Consider the following 6,247-nt stretch of genomic DNA (forward strand, 5'->3'; position numbering starts at 1 on the left):
GGGGGTCCCCTGGCATCCAGGTGAGAAGGACACTGGATAAACTTCAAAAAGCATCTTGGAGATACAAATTGCATCTCCATGCCATTGCAAATGTGAATTGCTTTCCACATTTCATTGAGACCTTGTTTGAGGTTTGGTCTATGTTTTGGGGGAGTTGGTGTGAGGTTTTTTTAACTTGGGATCCCTTCCTGGGATCCTACATCCTATCAGGTGTGGAGGTGGGAAAGGCCACTGTGTCTCTGTGTGATCCCCCACTGGTGCCTGGCTCCTCTCCACCAGTGGGACCCAGCTCACCTTGTCATGGTTCAGAGCTTTGCTCCCTCTACTCCTGCACAAGGCTGAAGAATCAGTGGTTTTGGTGATGTTTAATCAGCCACAGTGACACTCCAAGGGATCCTTCTCCCACCCGATGTCCCAGGCTGTCACCAGACTGGAATCCACAGTTCTGCAGTGCTGGGGTGTTGCTGCTGTCACTGCTGGAGTGAGCTGGGCCTTCCCAAGGAGAGGTTACTGCTGGCCCTTGGAGTACAGAAGCCCACTGGGTGGTGGGAGTGTGGGGGAGTGGGAGGGGAGGGCAGGCTGGGATTAGCAGCTGTGTCAGAGGGATGTTTGCTTCTGTAGCTCAGTCTCTGTGGGTCTGACTTTAACAGTTGATTGGGATTCAAACCACTGGTGTATGGGAAAGTCAGAAGGGGTGTGAGGTAAGTGCCTCCAATATTTAACCTAAAAGGTTTGATTTGGCAACTGTTCACATATGGAAATTGTTGTCTGTATGTGCCTAAAACATTTAAAAGACAAAACCTCTGAGGCTCTGCATGTGGCAGAAAAAGTTTCCATAGGGGAAAGAAAAAGTTTCCAGTGTGGGTCTGTGTGACTCTATGTCTAATTTGTACACATATTCAAATAATTAATATGGTTATGACTCTCCAATTAGTGGTTTTCTATTCACCCTTGAACACACACACATGTGTTGGATGTATTTCTGTGGTTTAGCCTCCACCATCCCCAGCCCTTCTCCCCTGGGCATTGATCCTGGGGGGCTTCAGCCCCTTGGGGTGATCCCCACTGTGAGACTGAGGGGTACAGAGGGCCTGGGCAGCCCTGGGCCCCCCCAGACCCTCTGCTGCCCACACAGCTACTCTGACCAGCCCAACACTGAGAGCCTCCTCTCTTCTTCAGGAAAGAAGAGGCACAAGCTCCACCGTGATGAAGCACAGCATTTATTAACTAAATGAGGTGGGACCAGGGCCAGACTGATGCAAGTTTTAATTGTTTAACTTTTTCCATGTATCATTAAAGTTTCTTACTTAGCCAGGCATTATTTCCACCACCACACCCCGCTCTGCTGCAGCTTTTGTTTGGAGTTGTTTAACTTTGCTTTTGTTACTACTGGTCTGCCCCCGGGACTGAAAAAATCTCAGCTTGTCCATTTATCTGAGGATAAATGTTCTGTGCCATAGGAGGGGGATTGAGGGGAAGAAGCTCTTTGGAAAAGTTCCCTCTCTTCCCTTTCTCATGTATAAAAGAAGCTATTTTCATTACTTTAGGGAGGAAAAAAATCTTCCCTTTACACATATAGTAAAACCCAGAAAACTGCTCCTGATTCTAGAGAAACTTATCTGCAAGTTGTTTGTTTCTCCCCAGCAAACACTCTCAGAGCTCTTCCAGCTAGGACCAGCTTCTCCCCCAGGACATTTAAATATTCTGAATTTTTAGGTAGTCCTAAAGCAGTTGCTCGTGCAGGGAGCCCAGTGGGGAGGGCCTGGGCTGGGCCAGAACTGATTTCAGGGCTGTTCAGGTGCACAGGGCCACACTTTACTCTGCAAAGGTTCTGCTCAAGCCTGGTTCAGGCTTTTGCCTTTATTAATAACTACTTTATTAATAACTTTCTGAAGAAGCACCTTAGTCCTGCACTCCCAAACCTGAAGGGTTGCAGGAGGCCAGTGATGAGTGTGTCTTCCCCAAATTGATGGACCCTGAGGAGATGCAAAGTTGCTGGCACTGTGGGACCGTGGGTTGGGAGGGCTTGGGCTCACCAGTGGGACATGGACACCACCACTGGAAAATCCAGCTGGAGGGGCTCTCCAGAGACCACTTACACCTTGCTCCTGTCCGCAGGCAGCACCAGCCACCATGACCCTCCCAAGAGGTGTCCAACCTGTCCTTGGAATGGACAATCCCGGCTCCCCAGGCAGCATGGCCCAGGGGTTTTCCCCACATCTGGGGGAGTGCAGGGGATGTAAAGGAGGGCGTTGGATACACGATGTGCAGAGGAATGTATGGGATCTGTAGGGGAAATGGTGGTAAATGGGTGTGCCTGTGGGGGCAGATGGGCTGCAGCGGGCTGTAAAGGATGTGGGGAGGGGATGAGGGGCAGAGGAGCTGTCTGGCTGCAGGGCCATGGGACAAGGCAGAGCTCCATCCCTGCGCTGTGCTGTCTCCTGCTCCATCTAGTGATGAAAACCGAAATATCCAGCGGCTTCCAGCAGGCTGGGACAAGAGCCCGCTCTGTGAGGAGTCCCGGCACGGTGAGGAAGTTCCTGAGCGAGAACATCCAAATCCACCCAGAGGGCAGCACTTCGGGAAACGTCCGGCAATGATCTCTCCGGGAGAGGTCGTTTCACGCCGCAGTGATGGGCTTGAGCATCTCCTCTCTTCTCTGGCGGTTCCTTGCTCCGATGCAGCCCTGACCCACATCACTGACTCTGACCCGAAGGCTGGGGGCCAGGGAAGCAGGATGTGCTCCTGCTGCACAGGAAGCAAGTGCTGGTCCTCGCCAGGGCCAAAGCAATGTCCCTTCCCCTGCTGGAGTGACATTGCACCAGGCAAAATTCCTGAAGTCCTTGCTGCCTGGTGGATAGCCTTGAGAAAGCTGACTGCCCTTGAGAAGGTGGGCTCTGGGAGGGTTTATACCAAATCCTCACACACCTGCTAAAGACAGGCATCCTCACTCCATCTCTTTTACAGGATTCCTACCACAAATAAGATGAAAAATCATTCACACCATATGTTTGTCTGCTGGGCCCTGCTTAGGAGGAGAGAAGTTCATTCACCACTACCAGGAGCTGGGAAGTGATGGCCATAATGCCCCTGAGAGCTCCAAGTCCCACAGGCTGGATTCAAGTGAGCCTCAGGCAACTTTTGGCACTGCTGCAAGGGGTACCTGCACTGAACTGCTGGGAGAGCAGAAAGGCTGAGATGAGCCAAGAGCCTTTTTAAAGGCTGCCAAAGATGACTTTTCCCAAGTCCTCTTGGTCCAGTGGGATGTGACCCTGATGGATGGGATCCCCAGCTCCAGCATGGGCAGCAGGTAGGCAGGAGGGCTTTGGCCAGAGCAGGGCTGTGCCACACTCCAGCAGGGTGGCACAGGAGCTCCAGCATGTGGCATAGAGCCCCTCAGAGGAGACACTGCAGCTCACAAAATGGGCCTTGATTTGCCCTGTTGATAAGCAAATTTCCATGTGATCCCAGTGCTAGGCAATCCGCAGAACTCTAAATTATCCTGTGCTTTCTTAATTCCCATCTCTCCAGATGGCTACTGGGAAAGTGGCACAGCTGTCCCACCACAGCAGAGGGTCCCTTCAAAGGGGCTTTTGCCCTGGCAGAAAGAGCAGAGCTGCTGTGGGCAGCACCACCCCACTCTGGAGCAGAGCAGGAGCTCTGATGCCAGCAGTGGGACACTGGGTAAGGGTAATGTGACTGCACGAGCAGGAGCTGGGCTCCTCCACAGCTGGGGGCAGCTGTGGCATCCAGCAGCCATTGGAGCAGCTTCCTGCCTCCACAAGAACCAAGTGCCTGCACTAGAGGTGGTGTCTCAGCCATTCAAAGATTTGTTTCATCTCCCCCTATAACAAAGTACTCCTCCTTTTCTCGGCTGGCTCCTTGGCATATGGGTTCAATTTAAAGGATTTAAATCTGAGCTCATTTCCCACACACTGCTCTTTACCTAATAGCTGAAAGTGTGTTTTATAGGGCTGTGGTAAAATCACAGAATTGTTTTGGTGAAAAAAGCCTCCAGCACTACCAAAGCCCCCATCACTAAACCATGCCACCAAGTGCCATATCTTCATGCCTGTTAAATCCCTCTGCGGATGGTGACTACACCACTACCAGTGTCACGAACAAATTTTCTCTAATATCCAACCTAAACCTCCCCTGCTACAACTTGAGGCCATTTCCTCTCTCCTATTCTTGTTCCTTGGGAGAAGAGACCAACCTCCAGCTCACCAACTCCTCTTTTCAGGGAGTTGTAGAGAGCACGAAGGTCCCCACTGAGCCTCCCATACTCCAGAGCCCCTCCTGCTCCCTCAGCTGCTCCTCATCAGAATTGTGCTCCAGCTCCTTTCCCAGCTCTGTTGTCCTTCTCTGGACACATGCACTGACCTCTTTAAGAAGGGTCATTTGCAAGAACCAGGACTAGTCCTTCCCCTACAGTGAATTTGCTCCACAACAGTCCAAGCCATTCACTGGCCACTGTTTCATGTAGTTTTCATAATCTCCGTGCTTGGTTTAAAGCATCCCTGATGTTGGATCACAAGTGGGTTTTGCAAGCTGGGGAACACCCAGCAAAAGCTCTGGTCTATGGTGATTGCAGCAAGAGCTTGTGGTGCTGTGGCAGAGCTGGCTAGAACACAAGGGATTTCTATTACTGCTAATTTATGCAGGTTCACAGTATAAGAGAAAACCCTGTGGTGTTCTCATGTCATACACATGCAATTTTAATATGCTAAGCATGCATCTGCAAACCAGATAAACCTAAGCACATCATCTACCACTTACTGAGTCTGTGTCTACCACTTTTGATATGCAAAGTTTGCAGCCTAACCACAGTTATTTCTGAGCTCTGCGAATTAGTCCTCTGTAATAAATTACTGTTGACTGAATAATGACTAAGATTGCATTAACATTAATGCTTAAGACAATACACTCCACATCCCTAATTTCCTCACGGGAGCAGGCATGCATTGCATTTTACTGTGGTTCTTGCACAGCCTCGGGGCAGGGCAGGTGGAGGGCTGCTGCCTGGGAGCCCCTGATCCGTCCCAGCTGGCCCCCACCCTGCTCTTATCACTGGGGACAGCTTAGACTGCTCAGTAGCCCAGGCCTGGCACGAGGATGTCCTCTCTAAACAGGAGATATCTGAAGCTTCCCATGACATGAATTCTTCGCCCACATCCAAAGCAGCAGCAGCAGATCGCTGCCTGGCAGATAAATGTTGCCAAGAGCTTCTCCTCCCCAGGCAGCGCGGCTTCCACTCCGTGCTTCCTTCCCACACTCCCCCTCGCCCTCTGTGATCTCTGCTGGAGCGATGCTTCCCAGCCTGCCCTCGCACATCGCGCAGGGGCATCCTCGCCTGGGCTCAGCCCGAGCCGGGCACCCTGCTCACAGCTCCAGGGAGCTGCACTGGCCGAGCAGGGCAAGCACTGGGCTCGTTTCAGACAGCACCGCGTTTCTGAGGGCTCCCTGAGTCATTTCAGGAGATGACAGCGTTGTTCGGATTTCTGAAATGGCTCTGACAGCTATCCACGTATGGGACTGTGGGCAAAGCCAGAGTCACGTGTGGAGCAGGAATAGTAAATGGATCGGAGACGGGAATATTAAAAGCTCCTCTCTCGGGGCCAGAGCTGCTGCAGGCTCCTTGAGCAGACACTGCTGACCTTGTCTGTTGCCGAGAGTAAACACTGCTGGGAAAAGGCACTGGGATGCATTAGGGACGGGATTTCAGGGGCTGTGAGAACGTTCGATTCCTAAAGCGCTGTCTGGTCCTTGTTTTTCCTCTGTGCCAGTGTGGAGGAGGGCTCCCATTACTGACGTCGCTACCTTTGGTGGGATGAGTGGGGCAGAGAGACCCCGCCGGCCCGGCAGCTCCCAGCTGATGGCTCCTGTTCCAGCCGCCCGTCCATTAACGGTGCTGGTGATGCCCGGCTGTGCTCCGCTCCCGCGGGGGTGGCACGATGCTGTGCCTCCATCTTGCAGCACCAATACAGGGGACAGCCTGTTTTGGCTCCCCGACTGGAGGGATTCGGGGCTCGGCGGAATCATCGCCGCGCTCTCACCAGGCGCTGATCTCGCACCGGCAGCAGCTGCCGAGACAGCAACCCGGTCCCGCCGTGCCGGTACCGGCACCACCCGCTCCGCTCCGGCTGCGGCTGCCCAGGCAAATAAATGGAAAAAACCCGGACACGCCTCCTAGGGAAAGCTCCGGAGCCGGCGGCGGAGCAGAAGCGGTGCCCGGGGATGCCGCCGC

This window comes from Melospiza georgiana, chromosome 15, assembly GCF_028018845.1.
Source record: "Melospiza georgiana isolate bMelGeo1 chromosome 15, bMelGeo1.pri, whole genome shotgun sequence".
Classification (NCBI taxonomy): Eukaryota; Metazoa; Chordata; class Aves; order Passeriformes; family Passerellidae; genus Melospiza; species Melospiza georgiana.